Source organism: Marmota marmota, unplaced genomic scaffold (genome assembly GCF_001458135.2).
Source record: "Marmota marmota marmota unplaced genomic scaffold, marMar, whole genome shotgun sequence".
In the NCBI taxonomy this organism is placed as follows: Eukaryota; Metazoa; Chordata; class Mammalia; order Rodentia; family Sciuridae; genus Marmota; species Marmota marmota.
The window spans coordinates 11146470-11163640 of record NW_026000000.1 but is presented as its reverse complement, the minus strand read 5'-3'; the positions used below and the strand labels follow the sequence as shown (position 1 = coordinate 11163640).

General features: G+C 34.6%; 1 pseudogene; it reads right to left on the bottom strand.

Moving 5' to 3' along the window:
* Positions 1-7645: 7645 nt before the first annotated feature.
* On the bottom strand, positions 7646-8131 carry LOC107153467 (annotated as a pseudogene).
* Between the last annotated feature and the right edge of the window lie 9040 nt (positions 8132-17171).

Here is a 17171-nt window from a genome sequence, read left to right as displayed (position 1 = left end):
TAGTTCATGTGAGTGGTATGATTTTTCCTAACCCTTCACCTTCAGTCTGTGGATGTCTTTTGCTATGAGATTAATCTCTTGGAGGCAGCATATTGTTGGATCTTTTTCTCAATCTGCTAGTCTATGTCTTTTGATTTGTGCATTTAGGCCATTAACATTCAGGGTTATTTTTGAGAAATGATTTATATTCCCAGCCATTTTTTTTTATTTTTAGTATTTAATGTGACTTGGTTTCTCCTTTGATTAGATGTTCCTTTAGTGTAATCCCTCCCTCTGCTGATTTTCATCATTGTTTTTCATTTCCTCTTCATGAAATATTTTGCTGAGGATGTTCTTTAGTGCAAGCTTTCTCGTTGTAAATTCTTTTAACTTTTGCTTATCATGGAAGGCTTTTATCATCATCAAATTTAAAGCTTAGTTTTGCTGGATATAAGATTCTTGGTTGGCTTCCATTTTCTTTCAGAGCTTGGTATATGTTGTTCCATGATCCCCTGCCTTTGAGGGTCTGGGTTGAAAAGTTTGCTGAGATACAAATTGGTCTCCTCCTATATATTATCTGATTTCTCTCTCTCTCTCACAGGCTTTTAAGATTCTATCATTATTCTGTATGCTTGGCATTTTTATTATAGTGTGCCTTGGTGTAGATTTATTGTAATTTTGTACATTTGGTGTCCTGTAAGCCTCTTGTATTTGGTTTTCCAATTTGTTCTTCATGCTTGGGAAATTTTCTGATATTATATCATTGATGAGATTGTGCATTCGTTTAGTTTTGAAACTCTGTGCCTTCGTCTATCCCAATAACTCTTATATTTGGTCTTTTGATGCTGTCCCATAATTCTTGGATGTTCTCTTCATGGTTCGTAACTTTCTTCACTGTGTAATCAACTTTATTTTCCAGATTACATACTTTGTCTTTATTATTTGATGTTCTTTCTTCCAAGTGTTCTAGTCTGTTGGTTATGCTTTCTATTGAGTATTTTATTTGATTTATTGTATCCTTCATTTCAAGGATTTCTGACTTTTTTTTTCAGAGTCTCTATCTCTCTCTTGAAATAATCTTTTGCTACCTATATTTGCTCCTTATCTCATTGTTGGAGTGATCAATTTTTGCTTGTATTTGCTCATTTAGGTCATTATTTAATCCACAGATCATTTTAATTATGAACCTTTTGAACTCCTTCTCTGACATTTCATCAACTTTGCTGTCCGTGGGTTCTGTTATTATAATGTCCTGGTTTGTTTGGGGCACTTTCCTCCCTTGTTTTTTCATGTTGTCTATGTATCTTTCTTTCTTGCAGTGTAGATCTGAGATATTACAGTTTCTTTCCTATATTCTTGTAGTACCTGTGCAGATTGTCTGTACCTCACCTTGATGTTGGGCTTCCAGACCCTTCTGGTGTCCCCCAATGAACACTACTGTATCCTGGATCTGAGTCCTGCACAAGTTGGAGTGGGTGGATCTGAGCTGCCAGGCTTGACCCCCCCACCATGGTAGTCTGCTGATTTGAAGGGGAGGTCCTGCACCAGAGGCTAGGCTCTGGTGGGTGTATGCCTCGCTGGGGGAGGGTGAACTGGGCCTACTGAGAGCCTGGATCCTGTGGGCTGATGTGGGTGGTCTGGACTGAATCTTTGCTTCAGTTGGCAGTAGGCCACTGGTCAGGAGCGGCAGTCCTGCACCAGAGGCTAGGCTCTGGTGGGTGTCTGCCCTGCTAGGGGATGTACTGGGCCTGCTATGACCTGGGACCTGCACAGGTTGGTGTGGGTGAATCTGGGCCATGCCCTTGACCTCCCACAGTAGTCTGCTGGTGGGAAGGGGCCATCCTTCACCAGAGGCTAGGCTCTGGTGAGTGTCTGTCCCACCAGGGGAGGGGCATACTGGGCCTGCTGTGCACCTGGGACCAGCATAGGACGGTGTGGATGGATCTGGCTTGACCTCCTACCTGCACTATCTTTTTTAAAAAATATTTTTATTGGTTATTGATGGACCTTTATTTATTTATTTGTTTTATATGTGATGCTGATAATCAAATATAGTGCCTCACATATGCTAGGCAAGTGCTCTACCACCAAGCCACAACCCCAGCCCCACACTATCTTTTAAATATGTTTTTGTATGTGATTTGACAGGATTTTATTGAGAATTTTTGCATCCATATTCTTCAGGGCTATTGGTCTGAAGTTTTCTTTCCCTGATGTCTTTGTCTGATTTTGGTATTAAGTTGATACTAGCTTCATAGAATGAGTTTGGAAGGATTTCTTCCTTTTCTGTTTCATAAAATAATTTGAGGAAGATTGGTATTAATTCTTCTCTGAAGGTCTTGTAGAACTCAGCTGAGAATCTATCTGTTCCTGGGCTTTTCTTGGTTGGTAGGATTTTGAACTTTTCATCTCTTTTCTTCTTGGAGTTTTTCAGTTTCAGATCTTGCATTTATGCATATAATCTATTTTTAAATTTATTTTTGGATATGATGTAAGCTGGGAGTACAATTTTATTTGTTTTTGCATGTGGTTTTTCAATTTCCCCAACCCTATTATAAAAGAGATGGTCCTTTCCTCATTGCCAAAACTTAACTGTCCTTATATTCTTGGTTTATTTCTGAGCACTTATTCTGTTTCATCTGTCACATATCTGTTTTTTAAAAAAATATATTCTGGCCTTACTATGTGTCAAATATTTTTTTTTAGTTCAATGGACCTTTATTTTATTTACTTATTTGCGGTGCTGAGAATTGAACCCAGTGCCTCACACATGCTAGGCAAGCACTCTGCCTCTGAGCCACAACCCCAGCCCCAACACATATCTGTTTTTAATGCCAGTACTATAGTGCTTTGAGTATTATAGCTTTGTAATATGATTTGAAATTAGGAAGTGTGATGTCTTCTACTTCGTTTTTCTTTCTCAATATTGTTTTGGCTGTTTAATTTAATATCTTCTGTGGCTCTATATCCATTTGAGAATTCTTCTTTCTATATGAAAAATTCTTTTGTGGTTCCGTATAGATTTGATAATTTTGTTTCTATGTAAAAATGTCTCTGAAATTTTGATAAAGATTGTGTCAGATCTGTATATTGCTTTGGGTAGTATGGACATTTTAACAGAATTAATTTTTCCAATACACAAACGTGGAATATCTTTCTATATTTGTAGCATTCTTAACTTTTTAAAATCAATGTTTTATATAAATAGTTTGTTTATTTTATATAAATAAAGTATATAAATTGTTTAATAACTTGATGAAATTTATCCTAAGCTTTTTATTATTTTTGTTGTTGTGGTACTGTTTTTTTTTCTTGGATAGATGGTTAATGGCCTAAAAATACACTATAGATTTTTAATGTTTATTTTTGCATTCTTCAATGTTATTAAGCACATTTTTTTGAGAATGGCATATAGTTGAGTCTTACTTTGTAAATTTGAATTAATAACTTGTCTTCTAATTGGGGTATTTAGACCATTTATATTTAATGCTACTATTGATATTGTTACTTTTAAATCTACTGTTCTATTTGTCTTTTAGTTTTCTCTTCTACTGTTTGTTTACTCTTGTTTTTCTGTCTTGTCTGGATTTGGTGGTTATTTTAGATGACTCTTTGTTTGCTTACTATTGATTATGATTTATGATTGCTATAATTTGCTTTGTTTGTTTAATAGTTACTTTAGAGAAACTATTACTCTAATGTACTTATTCTATAATATAATATTACTTGGAGGTAGACTTAACAAAGACTTAACAAAGATTACATCCAAATAATATTATAACACTTTATAAATATAGTCATCCTTCAGTATTTGAAATTCATGGATTCAGCTGTTTGGAAAAATTATTTGGAAACTATTTTTCTTGTCATTATTCCCTAAACAATATAGTTTAACAACTATGTACAAAGCATTTACATTGTATTATGTATTATAAGTAATATAAAGATAATTTAAAGTATATGTTAAGATTGCATATGTTATATGCAATTAATGGTACGTTAATTGTACATTAATTAATGGTTAATGGTACATTAATTGCAATTAATTTATATAAGAGACTTGAGCATCTGTGGATTCTGAAATCCTGGAACTAATCCCTGAGTATATTGAGAAACAGCCATATTATAAAACCTTACAGTAATGTACTTCCATTTTTGACCTCCTGTAGTTGTGTATCATCATACACTTATATATGTTGCATAAACCCCACAGTACATTTTGTTATTTTTGTTTAAAAAGGTAATGTTAGTGCTACTTATTTTTATTGGTGCATCTCAATTATTACAGAATGGTGGGTTTCATTGTGGCCTATTTGCACATACAGAAAACACAATTTGAACAATTTTATTCCCCAAATTTCTTACCAAATATCTCTCTCTTCACATTCCCTTCTTTGTACTTAATGACCACCCTTCTATTTTCATGGCATTTATTCCCCCCCCCCCGTTTTTTTTCTTCACCTGTAGCTTACAAATATGAGAGAAATCATATGACACTTTTCTTTCGCAGTCTGGCTTATTCACTCAAAATTATGGTCTCCAGTTCCACCCATTTTTCTGCAAATGTCATAAATTCATTCATTGTAATTGAATAAAACTTCATTGTGTATATATATCACAATTTCTTTATCAATTCATCTGTTGACATATGGGTATGCATGTATCTCTAAAGTATGCTAACTTTAATTCTTTTGAATATATATCATTAGGTGATATTGCTGGATCACATGGTATTTCTATTCTTAGTTTAAAAAATTTGTTCTAATTAGTTATACCTGACAGTCGAATGCATTTTGACATATCATACATAAATGGAGTATAACTTTTTATTCTTCTGGTTATACATGGTGTAGAATCACACTGGTTGTGTAATCATAATTGCACATAGGGTAATAGTGTCTGATTAATTCTACCATCTTTCCTCACCTATAACCCCTTTCCTCCTTCACTCCCCTTTGTCTAATTCAAAGTCCCTCTATTCTTCCCTAGCCACCCCCTAATTGTGAATAAGCATCCATATATCAGAGAGACCATTCAGCCTTTGGTTCTTTGAGATTGGTTTATTTCACTTAGTACAATATTCTCCAGTTCCATCCATTTACTGGCAAATGCCATAATTGCATTTTTCTTTATGGCTGAGTAATATTCCATTGTGTATGTATACCACATTTTCTTTATCCATCATTTGTTGAAAGGCACCTAGGTTGGTTCCATAGCTTACCTATTGCAAATTGAGCTGCTATAAACATTGATGTGGCTGTGTCACTATAGTATGCTGATATCAAGTCCTTTGGATATAAACCTAGGAGTGGGATAACTGGGTCCAATGGTAGTTCCATTCCAAGTTTTCTGAGGAATCTCCATACTGCTTTCCAGAGTGGTTGCACCAATTTTTCAGTCCCACCAACAATGTATGTGTGTACCTTTTCCTCCACATTTTCACCCACATATATTGTTGCTTGTATTCTTGATAATTGCCACTCTGACTGGAGTAAGATGGAATCTCAGTGTAGTTTTGATTTGCATTTCTGTAATTGCTAGAGATGTTGAACTTTTAAAAATATATTTGTTGATTGATTGTATTTCTTCAGTGAAGTATATTCTTAGTTTTTTGAGAATTCACTATACAGATTTCCATAGTGGCTGTAGTAATTTACATTCCCATCAGCGGTGTATGAGAGTTCCTTTTCCCTGCATCCTTGCCAGCATCTATTGTTATTTGTATTCTTGATGATTGCCACTCTAGCTGGAAGAAGAGAAAATCTTAGTATTGTTTTCCAAGATTTTTAAGTATGTTGAGCAACTTTTTCATATAGTTGTTGGACATTTGTACTTCTTCTTTTGAGAAGTGTCTGTCTAGTTCATTTGCCCATTTATTTATTGGGTTATTTGCTTTTTTAAGGTTAAGTACCTTTTATAGTTCTTTGTATATTCTGGATAATCCTCTGTCAGAAGAGCAGCTGTATAAGGCTTTCTCTCATCCTGTTGAAACTTCATTTCATTAATTGTTTCATTTGTTGTGCAGAAACTTTTTAATTTGATTCCATATCATTTATTGATTCTTTATTTTATGAGCTATAGGGGTCCTGATCAGGAAGTCTTTGCCTGTGCCTATATGTTGTGTTTTTTACCCCTATATTTTCTTCTAATAGTTGTAAAATTCTTGGTCTTGTACTTAGAACTTTGATCCATTTGTGTTGTATTTTGTATAGGATGAGAGATAAGGATCTGGCTTCATTCCTATACATATGAATAACCAGTTTTCCCAGCATCACTTGTTAAAGAGCTATTTTTTCTCCAATGTATATATTTGAACCTTTGTCAGGTATCAGATGATTGTAGGTGTATGAGTTCATTTCTGTGTATTCTGTTTTATTTCATTTGTCTATATGCCTTTTTAAATGCCAGCACATGCTGTTCTAGTTACTATGGCTCTGTAATATACTTCAAAATCAGGTATTGTGATGCCTTTAGCATTGCTCTTTTTGCTCAGAATTGCTTCAGTTATTCTGGGTCTTGTGTTCTTCCACATGAATTTTAGGATTTTTTTTTCTAGTTCTGTAAAGAATACTCAGTATTCTGATGGGAATTGCATTGAATCTGTAGATCACTTTTGGTAATATGGCCATTTTATCTATTAATTCTGCCTATTCATGAACATGGGAGATCTTTCCATCTTCTAGTGTCTTTTTTAGTTTCTTTCTTCAGCATTCTAAAATTTTCACTGTAAAAGTCTTGGTTAGATTCATTCTTAGGTATTTTATCTTTTTGTAGCTATTATGAACCGGGTTGTTTTCCTAAAAATTTTCTCAGCCAATATTTTATTCTGTATAGAAAAACTATTGATTTTTGTATGTTGATTTTGTATCTTGCTACTTTGCTATTTTTTTTTTTTGTTGGTTTTAGAACCTTCTGGTGGGACCTTTAGGATCTTCTAAGTATAGAATCATATAATCTGAAATAGAAATAATTTGACTTCTTCCTTTCCTATTTGTATCCCTTTTATTTTTCTCTTGCCTGATGACTCTGGCTAAGATTTTAAGACCCTTATTGAATAGGAATGGTGCAACTGGATATCCTTGTCGTGTTCCTAATTTTGGAGAAAATGCTTTCAGTTTTTACCCACTCAGTATGATGGTGCTTTGAGTTTGCTACATACAGCTTTTGTATTTAGGTAAGTTCCTTTTATCCTTAGCTTCTTCAGGAGTTGCATCATGAAAGAGTGTTGAATTTTGTCAAAGCCTTTTTCTCATCCATGAGATAATTATGTGATTTTTGTTGTTTGTTCTATTTATGTGGCATATTATATTTATTGATTTGCATATGTTGAACCAGTCATGCATCCCTGGAATAAAGCCAATTTAATCATGGTGTATGGTCTTTCAGATGTGTTGTTGAATTTGATTTGCATCTATGTTTGTCAGTGATATTAGTCTGTAGTTTTCTTGAGGAGTTCTTTCCTGATTTTGGTATCCAAGTGTTACTGTCTTCATAGGATTGAATTTGGAAATGTTTCTTCTTTTTGAATTTCATGAAATATTTTTTTAGGTATATCCTTTGTGTATTTCAGCCATTTTACCTTTAAAACAAATTTTGTAAAATATGTCAATGTATCTCTGAGTAGTTGAACAGTGTTTTTTTAAAAAACAACAATAAAAAAGCTAAGTATATACCTAAGCCGTAAGACTTAGTTTCACGCCATTATCATCTGACTACTGAGGAAAAAAGACCTGAATTACAATAACCCATCTCAGCAAAATTTTCCAATTCAAATCAGAAGGGCTTCAATTTACAAATCTTTTGAAAGGGCAATATTAATGCAATTCACATCGGAACATCTAGTTAATACAATTAACAACAAACCACAATTTTGCTGTATGGTAGAACTTTCTACTGGTCTTTCAAGTCCTTCAGCCTTCTGATTGCAGACTTGACTGTGACGGCAGAAATGGTGTTGTAGGTCCAGGCACCACCAGCCACTGTTTTCATGCAGGAACCACAGTGCCAGTTCCCCATGTTCTTTCTGTGGTTTTGCCACAGAAAGAACATGTATACTTGGAGTGCTGGCTGATTTCAATTTTCTTCACCATTTTCCGGAAGGAGGCACCATAGCAGGTCCCGCGATTCTGACTTTCTTAGTGCGTTTAGCCATGTCCCCGCGACTTAGGCCTGAGACCAAAGAGCTCATGAAATATTTTGAGAAATATTATTATTAGTTTTTCTTTAAAGATCTGGTAAAATTCAGCTGTGAATATGTTTGGTACTAGGCCTTTTTTATTGGGACAATTCTTATCACTGCTTTAATCTCGTGCTTGTTCTTGTTATGTTTAAGTTTTCTATATCTTCTTCAGTTCTGGTAGGTCATTTCATATTATCTAGAGGTTTGTTCATTCCATCTTGATTTTCCAATTTATCAAAATGTAAAATTTCCAAAGAGTCCTTAATAATTCTCGGAATTTCAGTTTTTGCTCTTGTAGTATCTCTTTTTTTTCATCCCAAATTTAAACACATGTGTTTTCTTTCTCTTTCTTTTGGTTACTTTGGATTGGGGTTTATAAATTTTGTTTATCTTTTCAGAAAACCAACTCTGTTTCACTGATTCTTTGTATTGTTCTCTTAATTTCTATTTTAATAATCTCAGCTTTAATATTTATTATTTCTTTCCTTCTATTAGTTTTAGGATTGGTTTGTTCTTGTTTTTCTCAGACTTTGAGATACATGATTAGGCTATTTATTTGCACTCTCTCTTTTCTCAATGTAGGTGCTCATAGCTACAAACTTTCCTCTTAGAACTGCCTTTACTGTATCTAAGAGACTTGGGGCTATGTTTTCATCATTTGATTCTAAGAATTTTTCAATTTCCTTCTTAATTTCTTCAATGATTTACTCATCATTCAAAAAAATATTGTTCAATTACCATGTATTTGTCTATTTTCTGTAGTTTTTCTTGTTCTTGACTTTTTAAAAATTTTTTTTGGTACCAGGGATCGAACCCAGGGGCACTTAATCACTGAGTCACATCCGCAGTCCTTTTTTATATTTTATTTAGAGACAGGGTTTCTCTGAGTTGCTTAGGGCCTTGCTAAATTGCTTTGAACTCACAATCCTCCTGAGCCGCTGGGATTACAGGTATGCACCACTGCGCCCCGCTCTTCTGAGTAATTTTGGCTTGACATCTGCTTCATCTGACATGAAAGTGGCTACTCTTGCTTGGTTTAGATTCTGTTTACTTCGAATACCGTTTCCCTTCCTTTGACTTTTAGTCTGTGAATGTTTTTGCCTGTGAGGTATTTCTTGAAGACAAAAATGCAATTGAGTCTTGTTTTTTAAACTATTTTGCTAGTCTGTATCTTTAATTGGAGAATTAAAATATTTACATTTATGACATTTTACTTCTAGTTTGAGCCATTTCTACTTCTCATTTGCTTATTTATTTTTTAAGGTGATTTATTATTTCCCTGCTCTCTTGGATCTGTTTATTTTTCTCTTTTGTATGGTGATATTTAAATAGTAAGAAAAGGTCTTACATATTTTATCCATGCTTTAATTTATCTCTATATTTCCCATGTAGTTTTACAGTTCTGGTGCCATTTTTATCTCTGATGAAGGATTTCCTTTATCATTTTTCATATTATAAGCCTACTGGTTGGTAAATGACTTCAACTTTTATGTGAAAGAGAAAAATAATTTTGCCTCAGTTTTGAAACATTTATACTGGATATAGAATTCTGGCTTAATAAATGTTCTTTGTGTATTTTAAAGATTTGTTCTACTGCATTCTTGCCTGAATTGTTTTGATAAGAGATATATTGTTTTCTTTATCTTTATCACATTTTTTTTCTTCTGGCTACTTTAAAAATTTACCGTTTACCACTGATTTTGAGCATTTTGTTTATTATGTACCACCACAAGTGTATTTTTCTTCATGTTTCTTGTGATTGAGTTTCATTCAGCTTCTAAGACCTGTAAATTTATAATTTTCTTTAAATTGGAACAATTATAGTCATAATGTTTTCAATTTTTTGTTTTCTCTTTCAGGGACTTGAGTTACAATGCATGATCAATGACTTGAAGCTGTGCCACAGCTTACTCACAATATGTTTATTTCTTTTTTATTTTTTTTAAAGAGAGAGAGAGAATTTTTTAATATTTATTTTTTAGTTTTCGGTGGACACACGTTTATTTTATTTTTATGTGGTGCTGAGGATCAAACCCAGTGCCCTGTGCATGCCAGGTGAGCATGCTACCGCTTGAGCCACATCCCCAGCCCTACAATATGTTTATTTAAAAAAATATCTTTTTAAAAGAATATTTTTCTTTTTAAAATATTATGTTTCATTTTGTATAGTTTCTATTGCTCATTGAATACAGTGGTTTGTTTGGTTATAGAAATTTTTTTCCTGCCTGAATTTACTGATTTTCTCTCCATGTGGTATTAGATATGCCCCTTTGTTTCTTATATTTCATTTAAAATTTATAGTTAGGATGCAGAGGCTTGATTACATTCAGATTGATTTTTTAAAATAAGGATACATTATAGGTAGTGTTATGTACTTCTATTAAAAAAAAGCACATAATATCTGGGCTCTTCTTTGTGATCTCAACAGTTTTTGACAATCATCACTATGAGTTCATACATCAATTTACTTCTGGCAGATTCTTCATGAATGACTCATGGAATATTTCTTGAGTTCTTGTTTTTTTCATAAAATATTGTCTTCAATATTTATATTTAAATATTCATTTTGCTATATATAAAATCTTTGGCTTCATTCCTTTTTTGAACATCTTAAATACACCATTCCATTTTCACTTGGCACAAAATGTTGTTAAAATGTCTCATTTCAATCTGGTATCTTTCCCCTTTTAAATGACTTGATTATTCTTATCTGGGAGTAGAATAATTTTAAAAATTTTATACTCCTTCTCCAGTTTCAACTACTGTTCTCAGATTGGTCTTTATTACTTCATAATTTATATATTTTTAGTATTTTTTGTTCATTGTTTGATGGTGTTGTCAGAATTTTCTTTGTCTCCTGCAGATAATGTAGATATAAGGTAGATAAGTGTTCTGTTCTGTGCAGTTAAAATTTTGGTTCATAAAGATATGTTGTCATTCAATTGTCTGTGGGTTTTTAGTTTTGTTATATACTCTTTATAAGGAGAGGGGACTTTCCAGGAAGATTCACATGTAAGTGTAGGCTATCAGGTGTGTTTCTCCAGAATCCTTCTACTAGGTTTTACAAATCTTATATGTAAGTTTTTGTTGGTCTTTTAAAAAGTTTTTTCTTTTTTTCCCCCCATGACTTGTAGGATACTTTGGCCTGCATTGATGTCCCTTACTTGAGTCACTTCTGTTGGCCAACCACAGTCTGTACCCACCTCCCTCACTCAGGTGTGTGGAGAATCCTCTATTACCCAGTGTGGTTGAAGATGTTATTCATAGGTTCATCTATTCCACTCTCATATTTTCTCTGTTTAGTTTAAGGATTTGGAAATTTAAACTTCACTCTGCTGTTATGATCAGTCATAACATTGAAAGTTCATGGCTTTCAAAAAATTTACAGAAGTGTTATTACTTCATAAATATTACTAAATCATTATGGAACTTGCTTTTCTTAGACTTAGTTTTTAAAATTTATCAATGTTGGCACATATATATTTGTATGAATACATAATTTCTTTTTGATATTTTCCCCTGTATCAATATATCACATTGAATTTACCAATTTACTTGTTCATTTGCATTTTCTCTAGCTCAAATTTTTCACAGTAACAAGATTGCAATAAAAATTCTGATATATTTCTGCTATCATGTGTGAGATTGCTACAGTATTTATTTATAAAAATATATCTTTAATCTTTTAAAGTGTAAATAACATGAAAAGTCTTTGTAAATTAAATATGGTATACAGGTGTTACATGCCTGAATTATCTGAGATTCTGGTCTTTTTGATTTTTACAATAGCTCTCCTACTTTTTGATATCTGCTCTTTTAGATTGTAAAAAATCACAGCTTATCAAATAAACATCCCATTTCCTTTAATAGAGTTCCTGGAAACTTCTACCTTTTCCTTCAAAGGCTCAATAGACACATAAACACATACACAACCTCTGTGTTGGTAGTTTTCTGTTTAGTTTAGTTTGTTCCAAACTAAATAATGTAGAGAAATCAAGGAAGGATACCCTGGTTTCCCTTTCAGGTTTTCTATTCTATGTCCTTGGAGTTTCTGACAGGCTCTCAGAAGTTCCAGCTGGACAGCTTTGCCTGAACTGAAATAAAGTTTTGGTTTGTAAAATATTTATTAACAAATAGTGAGCCTGCCTCTTTGGTATGGAGGCTTATGCTTTCCTTTGGGTAAAGTAATTTAAGAATGCTAAATTCAATTCCTTGAATTTCCTGTGTATTCTGCTGAGGAAGAAGGGATTGTAGTGTTTTTAGAAATGCTCTAGGCAGCTGTGACTGTCCTAAATTAGGCTACATAATGTTTCTATTTTCAACCAATTCAGTGTTTTACTAGTATATTTGTTTGTTCATTCATTTGAAAGACCTTTATATGGAGTGCCTGTTATATGGCAGATATGGGGGGCTAGAGGATAAAGAGGAGGAAAAGGAGGAGGAGGGTGAAAGTAATGATTCTGATCACAATGGTGCTGTGCATAGATTTGTTTCCTTTTTAAAACACTTTTTTTACACATCCACATTTTTATATAACCGATGTGATTCTGCAATCTGTATTTGGGGTAAAAATGGGAGTTCATAACCCACTTGAATCTAATGTATGAAATATGATATGTCAAGAGTTTTTTAATGTTTTGAACAACCAATAAAAAAAAAGATCCAAAAAAACCCCCACATTTTTTTAAATATTCATTTTTTTAGTTGTATTTGGACACAATACCTTTATTTGTTTTTTTATGTGGTGCTGAGCATTGAACCCAGGGCCTCTTGCTTGCTAGGTGAGCGCACTACCACTGAGCCACAATGTCAGCCCCTGGAGGGTGTTTTTAAATTGTATGATGACTATATTACATTCAAATCATCAATTTCACTGTTCATTCATATTTAAGTTGTTTCACAGGTTTCTTTATTTTTCTAGATATTTATATATATTAACTACTTTTATCCTTTGATAGCCCTGTTTGGTTGGCAATATTGTTCTTTCCTCCATTTTACAGATGGTAAAGGCACAGAGAATTAAGTGGTTTTCTCATAAGTACGAATAGATGGTGAACCTTGGGTTTCATCCTAGGCAAACTGGCTCCAAAGACCACATGCTCAAGACTTCTTCTTTCTCTACCTGTCTCAGAAGTAATCCTAAGGAGTTTACAATAGAGGGGCCCTTAATCATAGATATGCCAGACAGAAGAAGGGCTAGCTCACCTCTGCAAGGTAGGAGAAAGTCTGCCAGGGAAGATTTCTTGTTTTGAAGGATACGTAGGTATCAGTTGAGATCCTTTGAAAGGGATATTTGCAAATACCTGCACTGGCGGGTCATGCTGGCCACGTGAACTCACATTCGGCAGGGTGGTCCACTGGAAAGGACTACTCCCCAGGGTGAGTTCATTTGGGGTCATAAGTTCAGGTTCTGCCACTTCTGAGTCTCATGGTCTTTGACCAGTCACTTAGCTCTCCTGATGTGGTCCTTGCTTAACAACCTCACACATTGATCTCAGTCTCAAAGGGAATAATTAATGTAGAAATTTCTTGTAAATTGTAAAGTGCTAGGAAACTATAAAAGACTGTTACCATTCCTAGGAAAGGAAAAATAAGGCCCATTGTGTCTTGTGTTTTGGGGAAACATGAATTATGACTCTATGCTTTGCTATAGTGATTGCCTAATAAAACTGGATTTAATTTTTTAAGTTCCAACCTTGAGTGTGTCAAGTTACCATGTTTCACTGTGAATTCTGAGCTATATAGTGTTGACTGATGGGCCAGAGATTTTCCAGTGGACTGAGGATATGCTTCTCCATGCCATCTAGTATTGATGTACTTTCTTCTTCCCAAGGGAGAAAGGGTCTGTCGTATCCAATGGATAGAGTTGGTTCACTAAAACAGTCACCAGAATGGCCCTATCCACCACAATGGTTGTGGTTGTGTTCATTAACTCCACAAATTGAAGCAGGGATTTCCCCTAAAATAATTCTCGGAAACTAGGGACAATAAAATTGAGCTGAGGGTTTACCCTGAGAGGATTTAGTAGAATAGCTCTCTTGTTCCAAGGTTTCATGAACAAAATTCCGACTCTCATTTCTTAAATCTAACAAATTCTCCACCAATAATGATTTGAGAAAGACTCAAGAGCTCCAATCTCTTGATAATGAAGAGCAAAAATTAAAATAATTACACAGATTTCTCCAAGTCCTGGGTACCTTCAATTTTCCAAGATCTCTCTTGAAATGGCTATGTGCCATTCATATCATGGAAAATTTAGCGGGGGGCACGGGGGGTGGGATCTATGTGGTTTTAGTTTGCTGAATCCAGAGGAATCCAGTCCTTGAGTGACAGGTGATTTTGACAGGAAGGTGTCCTTCTATCCAGCTCTTGGTATGAGACTTGACCCCCGTGTCCTACAGGAGTCAGAGATTGTTTCCTTCTGTGGAGTTCATCCCTAGGTGAGATCACAATGAGGAAGACCCCAGACCTGAAGGTTTAGAGCTCAGTGTGTCCTTGTGCTTATTGGGGAGCTCTTTCATTCTAGGTCTAGTGACCGCCTTGTGTACCAGAGAAGAGAAGCAATGACATGTCTTTGGTGCTCCATCAAATTAATTACCTAATTTCACAACCCCTGTGACTTCTAAGCTTAGCAGGTCACTGCTGTCCTGACCTTCACCACCTGGTCACACCCCTTACTTCCCTTAATCTTGGGGGAAACTCAGTCTACTTCTTTCAGATGTTTCTAGTCAAAGAGTGGCTCCAGCGTGTCATTTGTTTCTGTCTTGCCCTGGCTGCTTATAAGGCTGCCTAGATTGCATAATCCATTTTGAGAAGCTTCCACACTGTTGACTAGTTTGGAAGACTGCTTTCCTTTTTTTATTTTTTTGTGTATCAGGGATTGAAACCAATGGCACTTAACCACTGAGCCGTATCTCCAGCCCTTTAATTTTTTTTTTTTTTTTGTGGTGCTGGGGATTGAGTCCAGGGCCTTGTGCATGTGAGACAAGCACTCTACCAACTGAGCTATATCCCTAGCACTTCGTTTTTAAAGTTTGAAACAGAGTCTTGCCAAATTATTTAGGGTCTTGCTGAGTTGCTGAGGCTGGCTTTGAACTTGTGATCCCTCTGCCTCAGCCTTCCAAGCCTCTGGGGTTATAGGTGTACACTACCATGTCTGGTAGACTGCTGCCTTTAACTAAGCATGTCCTAGATTTTACCTGACAAAGCATCAGACTTACAACATCCCAGACTCTGAAGTTCAGAGGAGCTCACCTGCTTTGTAGTAATTTGTGCTTAATTGACCTCATGGCTGCTATAAATTATCCACTTAAAATTTCTCTGTCTTTGCTCAAGTTCTTGTGGTAGATTTTGTGGCTTCAAGTTATGTGGTTTGAAATTCATTTTACTTTGAATGTCTAATTTTTTGCATGGGAATAAATGATATATAACCTTGATTATTTGGATTCATCTTAGCTCACATCTTAGTTGAAGCCTTGACCTGCTCATTTCCGTAGTTCTTAGGAGCCTTGAAAGGCAAGTAGTTATTGACACAAGTGCATTTGAGAGTACACCCACCCTGAGCCAGTGTTACCTTCTGTTTACCTTCTGTTCTCAGATTATGGCTCTTGGTGACCTCCCTGGTTGCTCATAGTCAGAGCCTACGTTGCCCTTCATATTTATCTCCTATGCTCCTCTTTCTTATTCCATCCTTCTCCCAGCACACCAGCCTTCTTGTGGTTGCCCAACCAACTAGGAATTCACCACCCGAACACCTTCACACTCCCTTCCCAGGCCTGCATGCTTTCCTTTGGGTGTCCACAGGATGATGCTGTCATCTCCTCAAGTCTTTGCCTAAAGTCACCTTCTCAGGGCTTTGTCCTGTTACCATTTATTAATCTAAAATTGCAACAGCTTCCCCAGAACCAACCATTCCTTCTTCTGCTCTATTTTACCCTACATCCCTTATCACCATTGGATTACCCTCTATTTTGTTTATTTTATTTATTTATTTATTTGTTTATTTTATTCCTCCCAACTAGAATGTAACTCTTAATAGGGAAAAAATGATCTGGTTTGTTATATCCCCTGTACCTGAGCAAGAGCTTGGCATGAGCTAAGGCAGAGTAAATATCTTTTAGTAAATGAATGAATAGGCTTTAGATCTTCTAATTATATAATGAATATCAGTTGAAGGTATTCCCTTCTTTTGTAACATTGCATAGAGTAAAAATTAAATGTCTTTAACTTAACATGGAAACAACATAAAATCTCATTTTCCCATAGATATATTTTCAAGTATTCTTTATTTTTTTATAAAACATTTTTTTCCTGGCAATTAAAGTAATACTGAATCATTGTAGGGGGTTCAAAAAAGAATGACCCTTTAAAATTACTAATAATCCCATAGAGTTAACCTCTGCTAGCATTTTGATGTAATAATTCCTTCCAGACGTTAAACACATGCATGTGCATATGTAGCATGTGTATGCTCCCACATCCTCACTTTTCTATGAATGCATAATGATGTGCATTTGCATGTATTTATATATATAGGTGTTAATGTTGGGGTTGTATAATATTTAATTTTATCATGTACTATGCCAGGAACATACTGTGTATCATTGTTTGTTTTTCTAAAACATTATGTTCAGAGGTATATTAATATTGTACTATATAATCCATCAAAATTTGTTTAGTTAGTCTGCTGTTATAAATTTTTTTTGTGTCTTTACTATGTATTTGATTTTAGGTTTTTAAGAACTCTTCTATCCTTTAAATTGTTTTGTGTGTACATTTTACTTATGTACAGTTTTATTCAAGTTTAATTTTTGTCTTTATAATTTTTAAAAATGTCATCTTCTTGACTTTAAGTGGTTTAGTATCACCACCTGTTTACCTGTAATTCCTTGGTTTTATCTATGTCTTACCTACTTTGTATTTTCTAAATTAAATCCCCTTTATATTACACACACACACACACACACAGACACATATTTGAGAAGTTTAGTTTTATTTTATGTTTTCTTTCCAC